The 23,742-nt window shown below is 46.0% G+C and overlaps 1 long non-coding RNA gene across 1 annotated transcript in view; it reads right to left on the bottom strand.

Annotated features, from left to right (window-relative positions):
- The window catches only part of LOC136291862 (uncharacterized), a 44,053-nt gene extending 21,658 nt beyond the window's left edge, over window positions 1-22,395 (bottom strand). The window contains exon 1 of the long non-coding RNA XR_010721787.1: window positions 22,338-22,395. This is a non-coding gene — a long non-coding RNA (uncharacterized lncRNA). The remainder of the gene's footprint in view (window positions 1-22,337) is intronic.
- Window positions 22,396-23,742: the final 1,347 nt, after the last annotated feature.

Here is a 23,742-nt window from a genome sequence, read left to right as displayed (position 1 = left end):
ATTCATGCTAATTTGGGTTTAAACCCAGAAGAGCCCGGGATGTTCCCCTCTCCACCTTTTCAGACTGCTGTGATGATGATTAAGAAAGGAGCGTTTTTAGTTAATGCCTGTCATCGCTTAGCTTTGGGAAGATCTGTAACACATTTCATCCAGTGAACCCCAACAGCTGGAGTACACCCACTCAGGGTATTCCTCGTTTGCTGCAACATTTATTTATTCAGAGATGACTTCTCCAGAGATGTTTATCCTTGCAGAAATATTTGCAAACATCAGGAAATCGGTGTAAAAGCTTTCTGCCGAAATAATACTTCTGCCTGATTTTATTTTAAAGGCTTTAGACCTTCCTGTAATGTACACAGAAATGGTATTTACCTGCAGATTCCCAGGAGTTACAAAGACTATGGAGTTGAATAAACAGTAGCATTTTATACCATTACAAATACATTGCAATTCTCACAGTAAGAACAATATTTTAAGGATTTATGATGTTCTTACTGGGTCTATTACTACACATGGACATAATCCTCACCTGAAAAGTCCTCTTTCCCACTTTTGTTTTTTTTTTTTCCCCGCAGTATATTTCTCTAGCACACCCCAACATCAAAAGACAAAAAAAAAAAAAAAAAAAAAAAAAAAAAAAAAAAAAAAATTAGGCAGAACCTTCCAGGAATTCTTCAAAACCCAACTTTTTCTTATATGATGACAATGTGACTCTAAGGTAAAATGTTCTCCAAACCTACAAAACTTAAAAATAGTTCCTCCATCAAATGCAGGTCCCTGGTTTGAAGCCTGGGGAACCAGACCTGCTCTCAAGAAGTGTGAAGCTATTGATTTCCTCCTCTGTGCCAAACACTGTCAGTACCCCCAGCCCCTTGCCAGAGCACATCGCTACACACCAAGCAGGAAAGAAAACCAGGAGTGAAAACAAACTTGTCAACCCCTCTGGGCCCTTGGCTAGAGCTTCTCAGGGTCAACAGAGGCCAAGACACAAGTGTAAGATTGATTTCTCCCCACCTGCAAGAATTAGTCTGTTTATATAAATCAGAAGAAAAAAAAAAAAACAAACAAAAAACAAACAAAAAACCAAAAAACCCTTAAAAAACCTCTCGATGGTCACATATTGCGACATGCTCAAAACTTTTTAAAAACTAGGGCAAGCCTGGTGCTCACAGGTGGGCACATCCATTTACAAACCCAGTTTATCTCAGCTTGGTGACACCTCAGGCAGACTTGAAGCGTGATGTCTTCACCAGGAAGTGCCCCTGTGGTGGTTTGCTCCCAGTTAACTCCAGTTAAAAGCTGTGCCTGAAGCACCTGACTGTGAACAATCGTTCCCAGCGAAATCTTGTGCAAGCAGAACAAACAATTTTCTTCCTAATAAAAGCAAGACCTTCAAGATTGATGGAGCCAACAAGTTAATCAAGTTTCCTACTAAACAGGAAGTTGTGGGACTGTGGCAGGAGGAGTAAATCTGTGTTTTGGCTGGAGAAAGAGTGGAGAAGAATAATACAAATTAACCACTGGGGTTTGTTGTTTATTTGACAGGAAAATACCCTTCAAATGCACCAGTTTGGGCAATATCCAGTCTGATAAGGCTGGCGATAAAATGAAAGCTGAGTATCAGAAAAGGGAAGGGTGAAGCCACCACAGGCATGAGGACCACTCTAACTAAACCAGTCCTGCTATTAATATTTTTTAGGACTGCTCCCACAATAGTTGTTATTACCACTAATTACAACTGCAGCAATACTTGCACTGCAGCAGCATTTGGCTTTTTCTGCCCTGGAGCAGGATCTCAGTTTGTTGCTCAAATGTGGAACAAAATTAATAGCCCCGAACCCCAAAAGAAGGTTTCTAATACAGCATGTTCTTTTGTAGGAGCTTTAAAAAAGGAGAATGAACTCACTGCTGGTTCCATTCTTGTCAGGATAAACCAGCTTCCACTTCCAAGGACTTGCACGTTTCCCTGCCATCTGACAGGCAATTAGTCCAGTGCATCTCACAATGGTGGCGACAGACCAAATCAAGAAGAGCAAAAAAGTACAGACAAAAATGCAATCATGTCGTTACAGCAGAACATATGACCACATTTTGCTTCTAGCCACCAAGCAGGACTATGGGATGTGTGTATTCATGTGAAAATAAACCCAACCAGTCATTGAGATATATACAAAATGGATGATTCATGGTAATTGTGACACTGGAATTGCTCGACAAAGAGAGGGAAGAAAGCTGTTGATTGCCAGGCACCTCAAGAAAGACCACAGATACAGATAAATTTAATGTTATAGACACTGTGGACGTGCAAATTTCTGTCTGAAGACTAACAGACAGGCCTGTGAAAAGAAATGAAGAAAAACATGCTCGTTAGATCCAAAATAACTGGGGAAAGTTGCACATCCACCAATTCAGAAAGGGTGGGAGTCACTGAGTCACTATGCAGCACTCAAAGGTCCTCATGAGCAATACACCCTTTCCAGCCTTAATCCTTTGAAACAGTAAATGGCAGAGAAGACCACAAAGAAAACACATAGATCACAGCCTAGCTATGGTCCTTCAGCTCTTTGGGATTTATCTTTCTCAAAATAAGCAGCTTTATTGAACCCTCAGTCCACTGGGCAACTTGAAAGTGTAAGTATTTGTTGGATCAAAATATGCATTACTTCAAAAGCATAAAATGCTTAGATATTGAAGGCCATAAATCTTCCTCTGTAAAATACATGCATATATAATTTATATGATAAGCTTAATACTGAGATTTTTAGCTTGGTTTCCAACAGACATGAGATGCAGGCAATTATGTTCCCTCAAGAGCGAGTCCGTCTGTCCCCTCTCAGTCCCAAAGAAAATAACTTTGGAGCCCATTAGCCAATTTCAACCAATTTTGGCACAGGGATCGAGGTCTTGAGGGTATTAAGTTCCCATGTACGCTTTGTGCTCACAGGGGGACAGGTAGGAGTGGCAGACTCATTGGCAAGTGCCTTGAGGGAATGGCATCAATATGGACACCACCCTTTCTGAGACCTCAGAGAACACAGGGAGACCTCACGGATCTTCAAACAGGGATGTGTGAAAAAATTCACATCTCAGCAGGGATCAGCAAGTCAGAGCCCAAGACCTGAGGATCTCCTGCTGTCGAAACCACCCATTTCTCCTTCTCCTTCGGTCCCAAACAGCACCTGTGGTGCCTTCAGAGCGCCTTCACATCCCAATGCTCCACTCACTGCAGTTGTGTCTTTCCATTCATTGGGAGCCCCGTTGCATTTTTATGCCTCAACTCTCTGCTCATAACTGGGGCTATCTCCTAACATATGGAAACAATTCATTTTCTTTGTCATCGTTTGGATCTGAAACCCGGGTACTCTGAAATGTAACTATACATGAATTTCCCTGAACTAATTACATAATATTTATCCTATTTTCTTTAAAGTAATATTCGCTAGCTAAGAAATGAAGAACTGCATTGCTTATAATAAACTCTGCATGCTACATTGTAATCTAAACTGTACAGTTATATATGGTGAAGAACTAAAAGGTTTGAGTTATTCCCCTTGGCAAACATTTTTTTAAGGATTGCTTAAATAAGCAGTACAGAAACCAGATGTCATTTGGTAAGAGTATCTGAATGACCAAAAATTTGCTGTCTGGGTATTTTTTTTTTTTTTTTACTTTATAAAAACATGAGAAATTCTTTGGATTTATATCATATTTAGCAGCTGTGAAACAGTGCAAACATCTGTTTGTACCTATAGGGAGCTGACCTACGGGGTCTTCATCTCTTAATCACCAAGCAACAAGCCAGTCTCATATACATAGTTTATTGTTTTCTTTTCAGCTGCCTTCTGCACTTCAAAGTTTTTATACTCTCATGTTCCGTTATCACGGTGAGAGGGACAGTCCATTCATTACAAGCCCAGATCTGTGCAATAACTGATCAAAAATGGCCATAAAGCACCGTGGACACAGAAGTGCCCTCAAACACAGCCATGAGCAGCTCTTGAGTATGTCATAAAAAAATGCTGCTTCCCTTTTTCCCCACTATTATTCGTTGTTGGTCTGCTTCTGTGGGTTTGTTTTTTTTTAATGTAAACGCTGAAAGAAAAGAAGATGAAAAGCAAAGGAAGTCTCTTTTTATAGCCAATCCTACTGTGGGAAGAGGGGTTGACAAGACAGCTCCATGAGGTCTCATCTACCCTCTTTTTCTAGGTTTCCACAATTGTCAGTTATTATAAGAAAAGAATGCAATCTTCTACAGCTATGGAGCACCCCAATGACTTGAAAAGAAGGAAAATAAAGTCACTTTAGTGGAACTCCCCTTTCATGGAGGTTCTAGGGCTGTGCCTATGCCCAGCACACAGTCTAAGGAAGATCCCATCCTCTGTCAGGAGTTCTAATGTAATGCAGGTCATGGAAGGAAAAAGAAATTTATTTGAGAAGATTTTTTTGCCCTGTTCATTACCACAACACACATTCACACCCCATCCTTTAGTGATTTAGCCAGGAGCAAAATTTTTCAGCCTCCCAGATAATCTTTTCCCCCTAATGTAATATTGACCCTGGGCCCTCGATTTTTATGCAGTGAGAGAGAAGTGCAAACAGTGTGGAAGAAAAGATTTGTGGTCCTTGGACATGAGAGTGGAATCAGCACTCCCAGATATACTATGAGAGCTTAAGCTACACTCTGAACTAAGGCTGAAAACAAATGGGAAACACTGTATGATTCCATCCCATTACAGTACAAATAAATCATTTCTGGAAATCTAAAACAAATGGCCCAAGCTCAGCTCTATGGATGATCCAAATGCAAAAAAGCTGCTAATTCTAAAAGGCAGAGGCAAGTAACCAATTAAGAATGCAGAAAAAAAAAAATAAGGAGTGTAACTTGTTTAGCAGGAAGATGTTAAGGCCACAGAAGTGGGTCTTCCAATCACCTTTTTTGGTATTCCTGAGCAAACATTCTTTTTTGCTTACGTTAATATGGAATGTATTATGACAACGTTCTTATGGATATCCATGCCTTTTGTCTATCAGTACTTGCAGATACATTCAAAACAGCTGCAAATATTTTTTAAATTATGTAAAAGTCCCAAACACTTTGAAAAGAATATTAATATCCCTTTAAAACAGCAGTGTATTATATTAAATTAAGGATAGGAATTTAGAGAACAAAAAAAAAATGTTGTTAGCATTAACATTTTCACTGCTTTCAAATGCAGTTGCCTCAGATAAGACTTAGAATTATTTTGGTAAAATTTGAAAGCATTATGGTGTTTGCACATTTAGATGACAAAGCACGTAATCACACATGTAGGTTACAAGGAAAGGTTTGTCTTCTCAAAGCTCAGCTGGTTTTTTACAACCTATTTGAAAAAATATAGAAATTTTTCTACATATCACCTCTCCCTAACTTTGCTTTGCCTCAGTCTGGAGATTACCACAGCTACAGTCCCATTCGCAGTGCTCATGGAGAAGTTATTTCTCTTAGGGCTGATTCCTCAGTCTTTGTCTCTGCAGCCATTGTGATTAAAATAAAATAAAATAAAATAAAATAAAATAAAATAAAATAAAATAAAATAAAATAAAATAAAATAAAATAAAATAAAATAAAATAAAATACTTTGGAGGGATTTTCAGGTGGGATCTGGAAAGGAGAGATGTCATTTCTTGCAATGACTCCCTCAACCATTTTCCCGGAATGGCCTTTTCACATCCATGACATAGCTGGCAGCAGGCAGGGAAGTTATGGGACAGCTCTATCTGTCACCTCTACCAAACTCCTGAGAAAGGAAAAACACAAATTAGGGCTTTTCCCTGGCCGTGGGAACAATGCCGTGGCAGCAGGGGCATTGACACCCTCAAAAGATCACCACAGAAGTGCCACAGAAAGTGCAGAATGGGAAAGGTCTGCACTCATCACACCTTTCCACGCAGCATTTTTGGGGAATATCTGCCCTGCAAAGGCAGGAGGATTTGTGTCTTGATTCAGAATCCAGCACAAAAGAGACACTGCGAGAGCACCCAGGGGAGCTGAAACACCTCTCTCTGAAATGGCTGCACCAAAGCAAGTATATGCAGAAGTGGCTGCTGCTTGGACATGCATTTCCTGGCTCTTGGGTCAACCAGTACTTTTAATTTTAATTTTAATTTAAATTTCAAGGGACACCCATTAACTTTTTAACTCTTAAAAAATCCTACTTCGCTCCTTCTGCTCTGCTTCTTTGGACAGAGGCAAAGCAACACATTCAATGCATTATTATTTTTGCTTTTCACCTTTACCTTCCACCTCATGGGTGGCACTTATCAAATCTGCTTTTGCACCTGTACCTAATTTAAAGGTTATAGTTCACCCATTAACCCTGCTAACACCACCCAAGAGGCACAGCAGCAATGTTAATTTAGTGGTATCTGGAACTCTGCTCTAAAACCTCAATTAAAATTTTTTAAAATGGTTTCTAAGCAATTTTTATAAATATAATTACATATTTATATTATATGTATAATATAATATAATATAATATAATATAATATAATATAATATAATATAATATAATATAATATAATATAATATAATATAATATAATATATAGATATTATATATTAATATATCTATAATATATATTCCGTATCTATAATATATTATAAATATAATGAATTATTGTATATTAATTATATCTATAATGTACAATCTAATAGGTGTGATATTTTATATATTATCTACTACACATTATGTATTATAATATTATATATATATATATTGTAATAAATATATATCTCAACATAGGCACCATTTTTGATGCCACAAACTCCTGTCCTGGGTCTCCCTTGAGCCAACCCCCTTCATGTGTGTACAAACATCACTAGGATGCTTTTTGTGTGGCATCCATGGAAGCTCCTCGGGTCACCCCGCTCGCAGAAGTAGCTGAAATTTGCTGTGTCTGCATGTGGAAACAGCTCTGCTATCTGTGCCTGTGGTTACCTGGACATTCCAATGGACAATTTTTGGATTATAATTCCACTACCCACTCAGCTACCAATTTCTGCAACCTGTCCCTGCCAAGAAGACTCCAGGAGAAATAAAATCCCCTGAAAATCTTGCTCACAATGCTCCAGCTCAGAGCTTGGCAGCTGACTTCCAAAATTAAGTGATTAAAGTAGTGCTAATGAGACATTCATCCCCTGCACCTTTTTCCTTAAAATAAATATGCAGGGCTCTGCATTACAGGTGCATGCAAAATTGCTTAAATAGACATCTTGGAAGCACAGGAAATAAAAACAAAGGACACTCTGGCAGAAAGTTCCCAAAATACTTGAAAATGTAACTGAATAAATAACTCTCGGTTTTGGACTGAAATCTGCAGACCTTAGCAGATGTGTCCAAGCTAAACCAAATATCCAGGGAACTGGATCTCCTTTCTTATGAGAAATAATGGAGAGCACAGCACTGGCAAGGAGACAGGCTGGAAGAACCTACTGGTCTTTTCCAGCTCTGATTTCCGTGATAGCTTGGAGTTATCCTTAGGCATTGGCTTGATCCATCAATGAAGTTCCTTATTGTGAGCCCAGGCCCCAGGGCTGCCAAACCTACATCCATATTGAACTGGAAGCATTCAAGCATTCATGGAGTGAATAGGATTATTGGACACTCACAGGAGAGCACGTGCCTCTGTCTTTGTGGGAGTGGAAGCACTGGAAAGATCGTGGAATATAAGCAGAGAGTAAAAGTCCACTCAAGAAGAGGAAAAATATGGGAACCACTTTTTAAATTTTTTAAAATTCTTTTTTTAATATTTCAGAAATGCCACCATGGAGGTGTCAGCTTAAATTATTAGGGGAAAATACTAAGGCAAATAAAGAAATGGCATTCCACAGACCTGCATGGAGGTGTAAAGGGGATATTTTCAGTGGGGCTTTTTTCCAGGCCCTGCTCTAACAGTACCTGCCATTGTATTTGCAGGGCAGGGTGTCAAATCTGCTTACAGGATTTTTAGCTGCTCTACTTTGCAATCCTCTCTGTTGCAGGGCCCTGCTCCTCCGAAGGTGAAGCCCAGAGCAAAACCTACACTTTTCCCCAATAACAATGGCAGCAGAAGCAGGCCCCAAGTTTGTAAATATTAACTTCTTTCGAATGTCAGATTATTTACTCTCTGCTCTTCGAACCACCCAGGCCAAATGGACGGGGGCCAAGTTTGTTAACAATAGCTCTTGGCTGGGACACGCCGTGGCAAAGGTTAAATCCTGTTTGCCTTATTCCAGTGTGGAGTCCCACCGACCCCACTGCTGGCTTTGGGAGGGCAGCAGGCTTTGACATCAGGACCTGCCCCCAGGTTTGCAGGGTGCAGAGAGCCCTGAGTGACCCATGGGCACCGTGCTGGAGCCTCCAGGCACAGCAGCAAGACCCACCACGATGAGGGGCTGAACCCCAGCCAGAGGGGCTTTGTAACCATCGGGGAGAGCCTTTGCTGCCACAACACTCAGGAACATCCATCTCTGCCTTCTCCACACAGTTGTAGTGGCCGTGGTGGGCATCTCAGTGAGAAAGGAGATCACAAAATCACAGAATGGTTTGGGTTGGAAAGGACCTTAAAGACCATCTCATTGCATCTCCTGTCATGGGCAGGGACACCTCCCACGATCCCAGGTTGCTCCAAGCCCTGTCCAACCTGGCCTGGGACACTTCCAGGGATGGGGCAGCCACAGCTTCTCTGGGCACCCTGTGCCAGGGCCTCCCCACCCTCACGGTCACCAAGACATTCCTGCTTGTCCTGTGTGTCCTCATGAGACACCCCTCCTTGCAGGGTCAGGTCTTGCCTCCTTATTGATCAATCATGCGACATCAAGCAGAGGAGAGCAGCTGCCATTTGACCACAAATCTCCAAACCCACACCAAGAAACATGCACTGGCTGGCAGGATGGACACCCCAAAACACCCTCAGCACAGACACAGGAGTTGCCTTTCCCAGAATAATCCCATTTCCATTCAGCAAGGTAGGAACAGCAGTGGCTGACCCACCTCGCACCTTTCCTCGCATTCTGTGTATCATCCTCCTCTTCCTCCCAGCTGATGCCAGTGGTGTCAAAACATGCTGATCCATGAGGGCACAGGGTGTGCTTTGCCCGGCATGACCGGCACAGATGGCTCACAAAGGGAAGCACTTGCACAGCACAGAGCCAAGTGGCCACAGGCTCATCCAGAGACATTCCTCCCCTGATTAGGAAGGCTGGGAGGGAACCAGGGGTGGGTCAGCGATGTCCTTCCTGTGGCTGCAGCCATTCCTGCCACGACTTGGATCACACCTCTCGGAGACACTCTCAGGTCGGGCACGGGAAGTTCACGGCGGCAAAAGCGCTGGCGGGGAAGGGGGAAGAGCACGGGGATGGAGGGGAAGTTCACTGGGGTTCAGCCAAAGCTGGGTCAGGAATAACAGAGGTCTGATAAAAAGGAGAGAGGAATCGCAATGGACGTGACCCCCAGGGACTCCTCATCCCTTCTCCAGTCAGTGCAAGGTGCCGGACACATCAAGAATGAAGAGCGCAGCTCCAAGGAACCCACAGCTCAGAGTGGTTTGAAGAAATGAAGGTACAGACCTGCCCACATCTCACCTGGGAGAAAACCAAAATCTCCAGGCCAGAGCATGACATTTCTCATCTCTTCTGGCATCCCCAATGCAAACTGTCCTGCTGAACTTGGACAGGTTTGCTGCGCTGCATACACCGTGTGCTCTACAACACAGGAAAGACTAAACAAACCTCTCCAGGCAGCCAGGGTCAAGCCATACCATTTTTATCCCCCAAGCCAAGGAGGAGAAGATTGCACTTCCTAGCAGGGAAAATAACGACACAGCAAAACGAAAAAAGAACAAGGGAAGCATAACTCAAATTATCTCCACAGCGAGTGGAGGGATGGGAGTCCAGAGAACAAAGAGATCAGATGACCAGATGGGACAGATCAAGCTGACCACAAAGTCTCTGTCCGACGTTTTTTGACAACTGCTAGAGCCATATGTTCATGAGGATTGTGGAATAACTGGGAAGGGTGTGTGGAATACAGACCTGCAGGGCTATAGGGTGTGAGCCAGGGAACCTTTGGTGTGCGACCCAGATCCCAGCCCTTCACCCTCTGAACGGGAAAGAGGCTGGTAGATCATTTAGCTCACCTCATGAGGGGCTCTGACCAGCCCTTCTCATGTGTTTCCTGGTGTTTGGTCCATCTCTAATGAGCCGTGCTCTGGGGGGAATTCTTAGGTCATTTATTTTGCATCATGTCTGCGAGGAGAGGTAGCAGGACTATGGTTAATTAGGAAAGCAGACAGATAGCACCGAGCAAAGCCAAGGACAGAGGGGTCGTGTCTGGGTGCACAAAGGCTGGGAGTGACCCTTTCTGCCAGCTGCCCCATGGACCTGAACATCAACACTCCTGAAGGGCAGGAGCTGCACATCCCAAATGGCCCGTCCTGCCCTTTGGGCGACGTCCCCATAAAAACACACACTTTCCTCATTTATTTTGTCAGCTGCTCCTTTTGATTACTTAGCACATTCCAAGGAGTGTGAGGAAATTCGATGGGTGACGTCCTGCAAAGTAAAGGTGACAGTTTTCAGGAGTGAGAAGTAGTGGCAGATACCCCTCCTAGGGATGTGCAGGGACATTCAGCCCTGCCCTGAGGCAGTTTGTCACCCACTAATGAGTGGCTCTACTACACCCAGCAAATTCAGGACACAGGACCAACCAGCCACTGTGGCATGCAATAGTTTTTCCCTCTAAAACTGAAGTGGAGAGAATTTAACCACATAATATTACTCAATTTTCACCCCGAGATGAGTGACCAAGGGACCATTTCCCATCATAATATTCCAAACTGCCCCTGGTCTTTGACAGAGCCTTGGAGTCCTTATAGAACCAGAATAACACGAATAACTTCCTGCAAAAAAAAAAACCAAAAACAAGTGTCAAAAAGCACCAAATGTGGGCAGAGGTGTGCTCCTGCAAAACACCTGCTGGACACCTTCAAGCTGCACCAGAGCACCCCCAAGACGCCTCTTGCACCCCTTTCCCCACCACCACAAAGCCCACATAATCCCACACCAGGATTCCCTGGATCTCCACATGATGCACAATTTTCTTTCATCTCCAAGAGGCCAGATTGCCCCTCCATCAGCAGATCCAGCCTGTGCTCTGTGCTTTGTTGTGACTCCCCGAAACTCCTGACCAGAGAAGAAAACACTGCAGCTTCTTTCTCATCCTAAAGGCCTGCAAGTGCTTTGGGGTAGTGCTGCTGGAATTCATATCCCACAGGCTGCTCTTAGGCAGTGGGGGTGTCCTGGGGTGATGAGGACACTGAGACAGGTGGCCAAAAACTCAGCAAATGTCCATGGACTGAGGTCCTGGTGCTCAGCAGCCTCCCAGTGGCACAATCACCTGACTCTCCTGTACACAGTGGAGAAGTGAGTCCAGAGGAGGCCACAGAGATGATCAAAGGGATGGAACACCTCTCCTATGAGGAAAAGCGGAGGGCATTGAGATTGTTCAGCCTGGACAAAAGGAAGTCCCAGGGTGAACTTTTTTCAGTACCTGAAGGGGCTACAAGAGACACCGAGAGAGACTTCGGACAATGACCTGGAGTGACAGGACAAGGAGGAATGGCTTCCTGCCGACAGAAGAGAGAGTAAGATGGGATACTGGGGAGAAATTCTTCCCTATGAGGGTGGTGAGGCCCTGGCGTAGACTGCCCAGAGAAGCTGTGGCTGCCCCTGGGATCCCTGGAAGTGTTCAGGGAGAGGTTGGATGGGGCTTGGAACAACCTGGTCTATTGAAGGTGTCTCTGCCCATGGGAGGTGAGTGGAACAGGATGATCTGTAACCATCCTAGGATTTAAAAATTCTATGAAGAAGAAAAAGGGTAAACTCTGAGAACACACAGAGAAAACCCTGTGAACAGAAGTGTTCATATTGTGACTCCACCACCCTGGAGTCAGGGTCAGCAGAACAGCCAAGAGCTCCACAGGGAAGGAGTTTCCCATCAGTGTGATGGGAGCATTTCCTTCTGCCAGGACAGCACATCTGCTCTGCAGAGTGGCCACACTCCACGGGGGCTGGACCCACGAGGGGAGCCCATCCCTCCTCTGCACTCAGCAGCACCGGGAAGGGGCTGGCTGCCCTTCCCCATCCTCCCCCACTCCCCAGGGGCAGCGATGGAAGCAAGAGCCAGGTTAGGAAACGCCGCGCGAGCCCGGATAATGTAAACAGGGCTGTCGGACACGGAGAGTGCTGCCAGGCTTTGATCAGAGCCAGCTGCATGGCCAAGCCCTCCCCATGGCCATGGTCCTGCTCCCCTGCCCTGTCCCTGTGGGGGCCTCATCCTTCTGCTGGCAGAGGAAAGAAGCTCTCGTGGCTTTGCCTCTCACACCGGCAATTTTGGGATGCAGAAGAAACGATTCGGGTTATTCCCCACCCGCAGCTGGGGGAAAGTTACTCCCTGCTTTTGGACCTGAGAGAGTTCCCAAGGGGGAAATGGTGCCTTGGGTTTAGGGAATTTTGTGGGCATTTGAGCTCAAGTGTAGCTCGCTTATGGCTTTGGCCCACCAGCAGAGCCAGGGGGCTGGGGTAAGGTCTTCCCATCATCTGAGCTGCTCATGGCTGAACCTTTTCCCCCTTGAGCACTTCACTCAACCTGGTGAAACCATCCAGGTTACAAAAAACAGGAATTTGGGGAGTGTAGCACTTTCTACAGGCCTGGATCACCGCAGGGATAGGACTCATGGCCCAGCCTGAGGGTGGTTTCTCACCCAGAAAGGCTCAGCGAGGACATCACATCTCACCTCACTTCCCAAGCAGCTGCTTCTCACCCTGACAGGAACGGGGCTGCTCCATTATCCCTCAGGCTGATCCTGGCCAACACCCAGCTCCTGGGATCTGAGCACTGAGGGAGGGAAGGGGATGTAGTTACAGCTGCAGGGACATCCCTTGCCTATGAGCCAAGAAGAAGTCTTACAAGTAGTCATTTTTCACATCAAGTTTTCCACAATTCTCATATTTTCCTCCCTGCTACCTTTAAGATCAGTTTTACCTCACTATTTTTTGTATTTGTTTCTCAAAGTTTATGTCTTTCACCTGTTACAAGGCAACCACAGCCTTAGGAGAGACAGAGTGAATAAATTGGCTTTTTTTGGTACAGATCTTCTCCACAACTGTGCAATCCGTCTGTTATGGTTGGGAGAAAAGTGTCCAAGGCTGGGAAACACCAGCATTTTCTGCAGCAGCCTTTTTGAAGGTAGTAACAGCTCAATGAAGTGGTTAGGAGTTTACAAGGGCTTGGAAAAAATTACCTCCTTTTAGAAAGTGTTAATTATATGACTAATTAAATAGAGAGGAGGTTGAAACACTCTCCTAGTCATAACCTGTGTGCTCCCTGCCCGCTCCTTGCGTGACAGAGAAAACAGGGAATGAATCCTGTTTGGCCTTCATGGCAGGAAGTGGCTACTAAACCAGCTCTAACTTCTAATTTATTTACCTGGGAAGCTGCAGGGAACTGTTTTAAAATTGACCAACGTTTCTGCTACTTAAAAAGAAAAAAACCAAACCCACCAGCCATTCAGTAAAAACACATTTGGAACAGCCTGAGTTTTAGGTAAGAGATATAAAAGGCCACTTTGTTTATGTTTTTCAGCAATGGTATGTTGGCTCCTTTTTTTCCTAAATGACGGCGAAGAAAAAAAACATTATGTTAAATCTCTTATCTCCACGCAAAGTGGTTGCAGCTATCATAAAACACACACATTGTGTCATTTCAAAACACACATGGGCTCACGGTCAAACATTCTTCAGATTACCTCCTCTTTTCTTTTTTTCCTGTATAATTTTGTGGGCATTAATAAAGTTCAGCGTACTCGAGCGAGGTGCTTTGTTCCTCCAGTGAGGAATTAATCATATCCTTCTGGAGAAGCAGAAAGAAACCACAGGGTCAGGACTGAGCTGCAATTGCTGCTGAGCTCTCCATGATGCCCAGTGCTGTGGCACCAGCCTGTCCCTGATCCTGTGGACTTTTATAGTGACAAAAAGTGATGGGAATGGGGCTGTGATACAGAAATCTGGGGCCAGCGGCAAGATCCCTGGTCCAGAGGTCTGTTTGACTGCAGGCACCTCATTTAACCTCCCTGTGCCCAGCAGAACAAATTAAAAAGTCTCCTTCCGTGGGGGATTTCTTTTCGATCCAGTGGGACTGTATCTCAAACATTTCAGACCTGGAACCTGAGGAAGAAACTGCTTTTTTGACGGTCCCAGGATGATCTGAGCTTACCAGGCTGCCACAGGGGAGCTGGCAGGAAGGACAGGCATCTTCCACCCACTGCTTTCTCCCTCCCCACTGCCAAACCCCAGGCTGGCACATCTGGCCAGCTCCCACCCACCTGGGCAGGTCCCCCTGTTTGAGGGCAGGGTGTAAAACCCTGAGCCAGCTCCAAGGAGAGAGCATCAGCCAGCCCCAACACGGGGGCAGCTCAGCCAAAAAACAGGCTCTAAATATAACCAAAACACGGGAGGCAGAAGGCAAACGGTGCCTGTTAAGGTGTGCTGTGCCTCGGAAGGGTACGTGGGAGAGGTGGCAGCACAGCTGTAGGCTGCCCTGGCCCACTGAATGTGCTGCAAGTCAAGAAGAAAACTCTGCCAGCAATACCAAAAGGATGTTTTTTGGCACAAAAAAAAAAAAAAAAGGACGTTTTGGCAAAGCTCAGCACTCCTGATGCTGCTGGAGCTATTGGGTACCTGCTGGCCACCTGAGCAAAGGGAAGGGTGCCCCTTTTCCTGCAGCATTCCATGGCCCCTCCAGGACATTTCCATGGAAGAGGTTGTGCATCCCAGAGTCCTCCTCTATCCCAAACTCCCTCCCAGTGCTTCTGGAGACCTGCTTGACTCAGAGGTTTCCGTGATGCCTGCTGGTTTTACTTCCCACATCCTGCCCCATTTCAAGGTGACTCAGACAGCGATGTCTGAGTCATGTTTGAAGATGCTGAACCCAAGGGATCACGCTGAGATGGCCCAAAATTACAGGTGGATTTTCCAGCCCTCAGTCATGAGTATTTCCACCTCCTCCCAGTTCTCTCTCCTTTTTGTTGCTTTTAAAGGCTTGTGGCTGCAGGCAGCTGACAAGAAGGTGTTGCGCAGGGACATGACAGTGGGTATTCCTGGGAGAAGTGTCAGGGGGGGAAGTCGCAGTGCCACCAGACTGGAACTCCTCCCTGAGCTCCCTGAGCAGATGCAGGTCATTGACATTTGGCTAGGTGAAGCAGGTGTTCCAGCCTGTGAGGAGGCAAGGGAGAACTTCCCACTCCCATACACCTGGAGCTTTTTTACTCCACGGTGACCCTTCAGCCTCCATCATTCACAAATGGCATCTTTAAAGACGCTTCCAAAGAAGCAACTAATAAAGGAACGTGTAGGAGGATGTGGAAGAGGTACTGCATTTTTGACAATGAGGAGCCAGAGGAACAGAGATGATTGGAGTTTGTCCTGGCCAGTGGCACCTGGCCAGCACAGGTGACCACCAGCATAGTCAAGCAGCTGGTACCACTAAAGTCTGTGCTGTCACAACACCCCAGTGTCACCACAGCAGAAGCAGCCTGGGGCTGGAGAGCTTGAGCATTGAGGACCCAAATCCACCAGAAACGAGGATTTGCAGATGGTTTGAACCCCAGCATTGATCTGCATCCTCAGGGTTGTGCTTTGCTTTGATAGTTTGGTGAGCTCGAAGGGCTGGTACCACCACAGGGACACCCGAGGGTCAGAGATGAGCAATCCACTCTGGGATTGGGGAGAGGTTCCCTCCTCCCGCAGCAAAGGGAACTTGGAGGAATCACAGAATCTCAGAATGAGCTCAGCTGGAAGGCACCAACGAGGATCACCAATTCCAACTCCTGGCCTGCACAGGATCATCCCCAGGAGTCACACCCTGTGCCTGAGAGCACTGTTCAAACACTCCTGGAGCTCTGTCAGGCTGTGGCTGTGACCACTGCCCTGGGGAGCCTGGTCAGTGCCCGAGCACCCTCTGGGGGAAGAAGCTGTCCCTAATACCCAGCCTAGACCTCCCCTGACATTCCAGGCCAGTCCCCACGTCCTGTAACAGGTCACCAGGGAGAGGAGATCAATGTCTGCTCCTCCTCTTCCCCCCATGAGGAAGCTGTAGACTGCAATGAGGTCTCCCCTCAGTTTCCTCTCTCTTTTTTCTCTTCTCAAGGCTGCACAGACCAAATGCCCCCAGCCAAGGTGAACCCCACAGGTCTCTGCACTCCAGCTGCCAGCTGGATGCTGCCAGACCCTGTCAGCAGGAGCCAGGACCAAAACCTGGAGAGAGGGTGTCCTCTCCAAGTGATTTACACACACCTGCCCCAAATCCGTGTGGGTGAGAATGCGGGACATGATACACACTGAAACCACCATCACTCTGCAAATCCATCCTTCCCTCCACCCTGCCAAACTCTGAGCTGATCCCCCAGACCCAGCTACCCCAGAGAGAGCTGGGAGGGAAGCATATTCGAAACGTAAAAGGTTAAACGCAGCACAGACTGTGAAAACAAAGGCTTGGGCTTCAAAACAACCTCAGCACACCATTTCAGGGAAATTTCTGAAAGTGTTTGTTACCGCCAGCGCCACGAAAGCGATGGATTTAAGGAACTTGGACGTGCTGGAAACGGGCTCTGCCGTGAGTCACCCGCTCCGCGCGGGCACGGCCAGCAAACAAACCCCCGGAGCACCACACAAACACTGATAACACTTGCACCAGGCAACAGCCACAGGGACCTTTCAGCAGCTGGACTAATCTATTCCCACTGCTACGCCGCGTTACTTCAGCCACAAAGCGGGGGATTTTTTTTATATTATTTTTTTTGTCCCCTGCTAATTAACATTTGTTCGCGCACAAAATGCGGAGGCCGGCGCCAAGCGGACATACCTAGATAGAGCCTAATATTAGATTTCACAAAAAGCATTCATCCTGTCTAAACAAACATCCTCCGTGGAAGTGTTAACCTCAAAATCTTTGCCCAGACAGATGTTCCCACCGCGGGCACGGCTCGGCATCGCTTCCCCGGGACGGAGCAAAGAACATCCATGACCATCCCCAATTAACCCAGGCATCGACAGGAAAACACGCTGTTATTTTAGGAAGCTTTGCAGAAAGCTTCCTCTCGGATTTAAAACCGGATCAGTCATTATTTGTCTCCAGCAGAGGCTTCGAGTAAGGTCTCTTCAAGTTACTCATTTTTCTGTTACAGAGGCAGAGACAACGTCCTGCTTTTGAGAGCTGAGAAAATTCGTTGGCAAATGCTATAGGGGTGTTGATTAACCCATATATGGTTCAGGTCTGGTCTAACGGGCAGGAGGCTGAAATGGGAAAGCAAGTTTTTTAACAATTTGTTATACACAGTAGCAAGAAAAACAGGAAGTAGGTGTTTATTAGCAGTTTCCAAATATACCAGCCAAAATAAAACTCCCCGTGCAGTCTGAGGTATTCAAAATACAGCGACGACCAGAATTCCTCAGATTATAAGAGGGTAATTAATCACAAACAGTGTTCACAGACCAGTGATTTGGAAACTTCCTTTTTATTGAAGATCTGGATCAAGAGCAAACTTCAAAGCAAAACTAATTGATCTGAGATTCATTGTGTCTGGGCGATAAAGCAAAAAAATAAAATATCATTCTGACGCAGCCAGGCCCGTGGTTTACATTCATCCTGCCCTGACAGCCCGTAAAGCACATTAAAAAGCCATTTTTCACTGGATGCTATAGCTCTGACCTATTGCAACATAAAAGCTATTCATACACGGGAGACTGTTGCTTCCTCACAATCAGTGTATTGCACCCAAAGCCAGCCCTGTTATTCCAGGCTTGTTCCTCAGGAATGTGAGCATATCTTGGAGACTGATTCATAAAAGGAAGAGAGCAGCCAGCTTCTGGGCCAGGCTCACATGCTTTATTCAGAAGTGAAATTTTCTGAATTTTGTTTGGCTCCAGCAACTCTTAACTCTGCTGGAGCCAGGAGAGCGACTTGAAATGAACAGCTCTGCCCTCATTTTTCTAAAAATTGCCAGAAAAGAGCAGGGTTCACCAATTTTTCTCCATCAAGGTTGTATGTACATCCCAGCCAGGAGACTGCCATTCATCAGCAGCCAGAATTCATTGAAATATTTGTGATTTAACCTATATAATTTGTCACCTAAGTCATCTGGCTTTTTCTCCTTGTCCTCCACTGGAGGATTCAACAGGCCCCAGTGATACCTCCATTAACACACAGCCCCCCTCTAAATTCATACAACATGGGACAAAAGAACCCCAAAATAAGATCAGTGAGCTTCCAAAGGTGTTTTCTCCACACCTGCTCTCCTGGCACGTGCCATAGATGCTCCTGAGTCCCACATGGGATCCTCTCACCTGATTTCACGGGTGGCTGAGGCAGAGCCATGGGGCAAGGGAAGCAGCTGGGTTTTGCAGGGTGAATTTTCATGTCAGGCTGGAATGGCATGGTTGGATGCCGAGTTTAGAAGAAGGGGAATGTTAGTTTCTTTTTTGACTGTAATGAATTCCCAGGCTGAAAGAACTCACACCATGATGAGCTTTTCAATCAGAGAATGGTTTGGGTTGGAAGGAATCTTTAAGGACCACCCAGTTCCACCCCCTGCCATGGGCAGGGACACTTTCCACTATCCCAGGTGGCTCCAAGCCCTGTCCAACCTGGCCTTGGACACTTCCAGGGATGCAGGGGCAGCCACAGCTTCTCTGGGCACCCTGTGCCAGAGCCTCACCACCCTCCCAGCCAGGAATTCCTTCCCATTATCCCATCCATCCCTGCCCTCTGGCAGTGGGAAGCCATTCCCTGTGTCCTGTCCCTCCATCCCTTGTCCCCAGTCCCTCTCCAGCTCTCCTGGAGCCCCTTTAGGCCCTGGCAGGGACTCTGAGCTCTCCCTGGACCTTCTCTTCTCCAGGAGAACACCCCCAGCTCTCCCAACCTGGCTCCAGCCCTTGGAGCATCTCCATGGTCTCTCTGGACTCACTCCAGCAGCTCCACGTCCTTCTGGATGTTGTGAGCCCCAGAGCTGGACACAGAACTGCAGAAACCTCCATCTTTGCTTCTCCTTTGTTCTTCTAGATGGTCTGAGGAGTCACTGGCAAATAAACATTGAGGTGATTCCCTGTTCATCCCCAGACCCTGCTGGGGAATTCTGCATCCTGAGGTGTGTAAATGACCAATTGCTTGGAGAAGAAACTCTCTGAGCAGGAGATGAGCCCTGACTCTTCCCTTCAAGGAAAGTTCTCAGGGGGTGAAGTCTGGGGAAAGGTCTTGATCCTGCTAGGAAGACAGAAGTCCCAGCCAGACCGTGGGATGGGGTGTGCTTGGATCACACACCAAACTCTTCCCAAGCCAAGACTTCCCACTTCAACCTCTGTCAAAACACAGACGATGCGGACGCATCCAATTTATTCTCAATAGGTTTTGCAGACTTTCGCTTTGCTGGGCTGCTTTCCTGGAATCAAAGGCAGAAATCTCTAAGCTGCCAAATCTCCAAAACCTCTGATAAAGATTTAATCCTAAATGCAGGCTGTGATTTTTTTTTTTTATTTTTGCCTGTTGTCTGCTGATAGTTTCACCTGTGTCATCTGCTCTCAGCCAGGCAGCCCAGTGCTGTGAACAGGAAAGATCACCACGAACAAAACCTTTTACAAGGGATTAAATTTCATCTAAAAGCATGTAATTCTCCATAGCCAGGAGCAGTTTCTAATCTTCATATATAGGAACTTACAAGGCAAGGAATTCAAAGCCACCGGATTAAATGAAAAATGTGAATGAAAAGCTACATGCTGATACTCAGCTGACCTAGGCAAGTTACTGTACATTTTTCAAAGTTTTAAATTACCACTAATGGAAAACGTGGGGAGTAAGGCTGAAGTGTCTCTCTACATCATTCCTTAAAAAAAAAAAAAAAAATGTAGTCCAAAACAATGAATGAATATTTTCAGCTTAGCCCCTGATGCTTTCCAACACAGTTGGCCTCACTTTGCTCTTACTGTATAGATCAGCAGGTATCATCGGATTAGATTAAGACCAGCTGTTGGTTTCTAGTAAAGGAATTTCCCAAAAAGGTAAAATATAATTCAAGCTTAGCAGCCTAGATACTTTGGAAGAATGAAAACCTCCTCTCGTGACTGTAAAAAGCAGAGAAAAAGACATTATAAAGCATTTAAGAGCTTTGGTTTCAATTATTTTATATTAAAGGATAGGTAAGCTTAAATTGCTCAGACTCTTTATAAAAATAAAAGGGATTGTAAATAAAATTGGAAACAGATATACAACAACCAAGTTCCCACAGGTGCATTTTCTTTACTGGGGAAATACCCGTGTGAATTTCCAGTTTCCCATCATGTAAGGGGAGACAGCGAATTCTGAAGTTACCCCGTTTGCCTTCGGACTTTGCCACAGAAGAAGAAACCTCTTGTCTCTTTAGACCCCAAAGTCCCTCTGTGTGTGTCACACCAAAGCAAAGGTTTGTGCTGCCCGCCGGGGCTCAGCACGAGATCAAAGCCCTGGGCCACTCACAACAAAACAAGAGGGTAAAGCCCAAAGAATCAAAGAGACAAAGGAAAGGTTTAAGAGATAAGGATCAGCCCCAGATATGATATTTCATCCAGATCAGATCCGGTGCAGAAGTTCAATTCAAAGTTCATAAGACAAAAATACAAAAGAGATCAGCTCCGAGGTTTTGTTGTTCTCTATCTCCCCAGGTTTGCAGTGACATTCCCATCTTCCAGGCAACAAAGGTTTCACCTGTATTATGCAAAACCATAGAGCTTATCTCATCTCCTGCTCCTGGCTATGCATCCACTCAAATATGTATTTCAGGCATTTCTAATATCCTCACCCAGCCCCAAACCAAATGCCTCCAGCTGCATCTCACAAACAAGGTGTGAAGTCCTGAGGTAACCAGCCAAACCAGAAACTCACTCCTTTCCTCAGAGAAAGGCATGCCTCCACTCTCAGAAACTCCACCAAGACATCATGGTGAAACATCTGGAGGGTTGGTTGTTTTTTTTTTTTTTAAAGACCAGAGGGAAAAAAAAAGAAGAAGAAGAAGAAGAAAAAAACCCAAAACACCGCACCTCTGGATTTCTCAGGGGTGCCAAACCTGGTGCATATTATATTTACATCTATAATTGTCTTGGCTTGCAGGGGAGTGCTTGGGAATTACTTGGTTGAAAGAGTCCATTTATCAAGAATTTAGGAATGAGAGAATGATGGCTGGGGAGGTCTGTAGGTGTTTGGAGGTTGAGGAGGCAACTGGGAACTGAGATGTCAGTGCCCTCAGGCAAGGCTTGGCAGTGCCTCCCCTGGGAACAGCTCCTCTGAAAGAGGTGAAAACATCGTCACTGGCTCTCAGTTGCTGCAAGAAGGATCACAGAGACTGCAGAGTGCTGTGCTCTACAAAATCCTACAGCTCTTTAAAGCTTTTATAACAATACAACCAACACCTCCCTCTCAGTGTTACAGACCCTCAGCTTTTTCATAGAATATCCTGAGCTGGACGGGACCAACAAGGATCATTGATCCAGCTCCAAGCCTTGCACAGACACCACAATAGTCCCACCCTGGGCATCCCTGGCAGCGCTGGCCAAACACTCCTGGAGCTCTGGCAGCCTCGGGGCTGTGCCCATTCCCTGAGGAGTCAGTTCAGTGCCCAGCACCCTCTGGGGGAGGAATCTTTCCCTGAAATCCAACCTAAACCTCCCCTGGCACAGCTCCAGCTGTTCCCTCAGGCCCTGTCACTGTCACAGTGGATTCATGGATGCAACTCCTCCAATCCAGACCCCAGGGCATCCCCAGCTGCTCCAGACCAACACAAACCGTGCAGCCCTTTAGGGTGGGCAGGTCACAGCACACCTGGGCGCTTCCCATCCACAACTTCCACGCAGCAGAAGATCCATTGAGCATTGCAGGGATGCTTTGCGCCAGCACACGGAGAGCCCCAAGGGATGCAGAGCCTTGGGAAAGGGGTTCAGCAGGACTATTTACCGTGGGGTTTTGAAACAGCTGTTGCCTAAACACAAATGTGATTGTATCACTTGTCAGTCTCTGTGGTCGGCAGACACACAGGTCATTTCAGGCAGGGCTGAGCAGAGCACTGAGTTCCCTTAGAGCAGGTGAGGTTTCTGCCTGAACCCACATCTAGCAGAGCTGGCTCTGGCATCCTCACACCCTTCTGCTGGCTTTCCTCACCCCACTGCTCAAACAGAGTCACCCTGTTTCACAAATATTTACTGGAATACCAATTTCACCGTGTTGCAAAAGAGAACTCACTGACCTCGCAGAGCACCAAATCGAAGGCAGCGGTTGGGTGCAGTAGAAGACAGGGGAGAATCAAGGAAAAGTTTGGCAGGAATGATGAGCACCTTCCTGTGCACAGTGCGAGGCGGCTGTCATTGACTCCCTCTTGGGCAGAGCTGCACAAAACTACATGGAAAAAAAAAGCAAAGGAAAAGGGATTTAGAAAAGTGCAAAATTAAAAAGTAACTAGGAGGCTCAATTCGTAAATTTGGTGGGTGCCGCAGGCTTGTGGCCAGGTTAGGCTGTTAAATAAGTGCTGCAAATGTACAGCAAATGGGTCAGGGCTCAACGCAGCATCCATTCTCTCACAGGGATGATTCTGGCATTAAAATGTTGAAGGACATCACCAGGCCTTGGTTGGGTAAATGACAGTGCCAATGCCTCCAGTCACAGCAGGACTGCTCCTGAGCCATGGGATCCATGCAGGGCCTGGCAGTAAGCTCACCCCGATGGCAAAAACGCTTTCTCTGAGCCGGCTGCATCCCACGGTGCTTTCCCAGGCACCAGTGTGGCTCTGGATTGTCCCACTGCCTTTCCACCCCGAAGGAATCTGAACCCCAAGCACCAGCACCTCCCAAAGGAGGTTGTGCTTGTGGGGAGAACTTGTGGGATGGAGGGAAGCACGTGGCTGTTCCAATATTTCCTGCCTTGAAGGAGGTTTGTGAATCACTCACTCCCAATCCTCGGACGTGTGAGGACCCTGGAGAATCAGGAACATGAACTCTGTCCTCACCACTGTTTATCTGATGCAGCACAAGAGTGTCACTCCAGACATTTTATTTTGGCCAGGGGGGGACGATTGGCTCCCTGTCAACACCACAGGCAAACCCACCTCCTGTGGGACGTGGGGTTTTTCACTTTGCCCCCAGAGATCACACACACCTTCTGAAGTTTCCTCACATGTGGTCTCCCAAGGTGCTTTCACAACCTCCACACCACAGAAACATCAGCCGGCAAGAACTGAGCAGAATTCCAGACTCATAAATCTCCCAGCAATTATGAGGCCTCATTCAACCTCCCCGTGAGATAAAACAACCTCTGCATCGCGGCGGCGTGATGGGATTTCTTTATTTTTCTTTTTTTTTTTCCCCTCTCTTTCCAACACAATTAGCTGGTGAAATGACAAGGTGGAAAGAGCTGAGATTGTCCAGGATAATCCTTGACTACACTGCAGTGATTGGGAAACCTGCACCACTGCTGGGACCCATGGTTGGGTATTAGGTAAAAAAATTAGGTTTAAAAATATATAATGTAAATAATACGTACATATATAATATTTATATAAATAATTATAAATAAATGGCAATATAAATAAAGATAATAAATACAAACATACAAATATGTAACCAGAATAAAATAGTTTAGGCAAGACTATGCCAGAA

The sequence above is a fragment of the Chamaea fasciata genome, unplaced genomic scaffold (assembly GCF_029207755.1).
Source record: "Chamaea fasciata isolate MVZ Bird 193981 ecotype frontalis unplaced genomic scaffold, bChaFas1.0.hap1 SCAF_7, whole genome shotgun sequence".
Taxonomy (NCBI): domain Eukaryota; kingdom Metazoa; phylum Chordata; class Aves; order Passeriformes; family Sylviidae; genus Chamaea; species Chamaea fasciata.
Note: the sequence above shows the minus strand (reverse complement) of the source record. Positions and strands in the feature narration are given on the sequence as shown.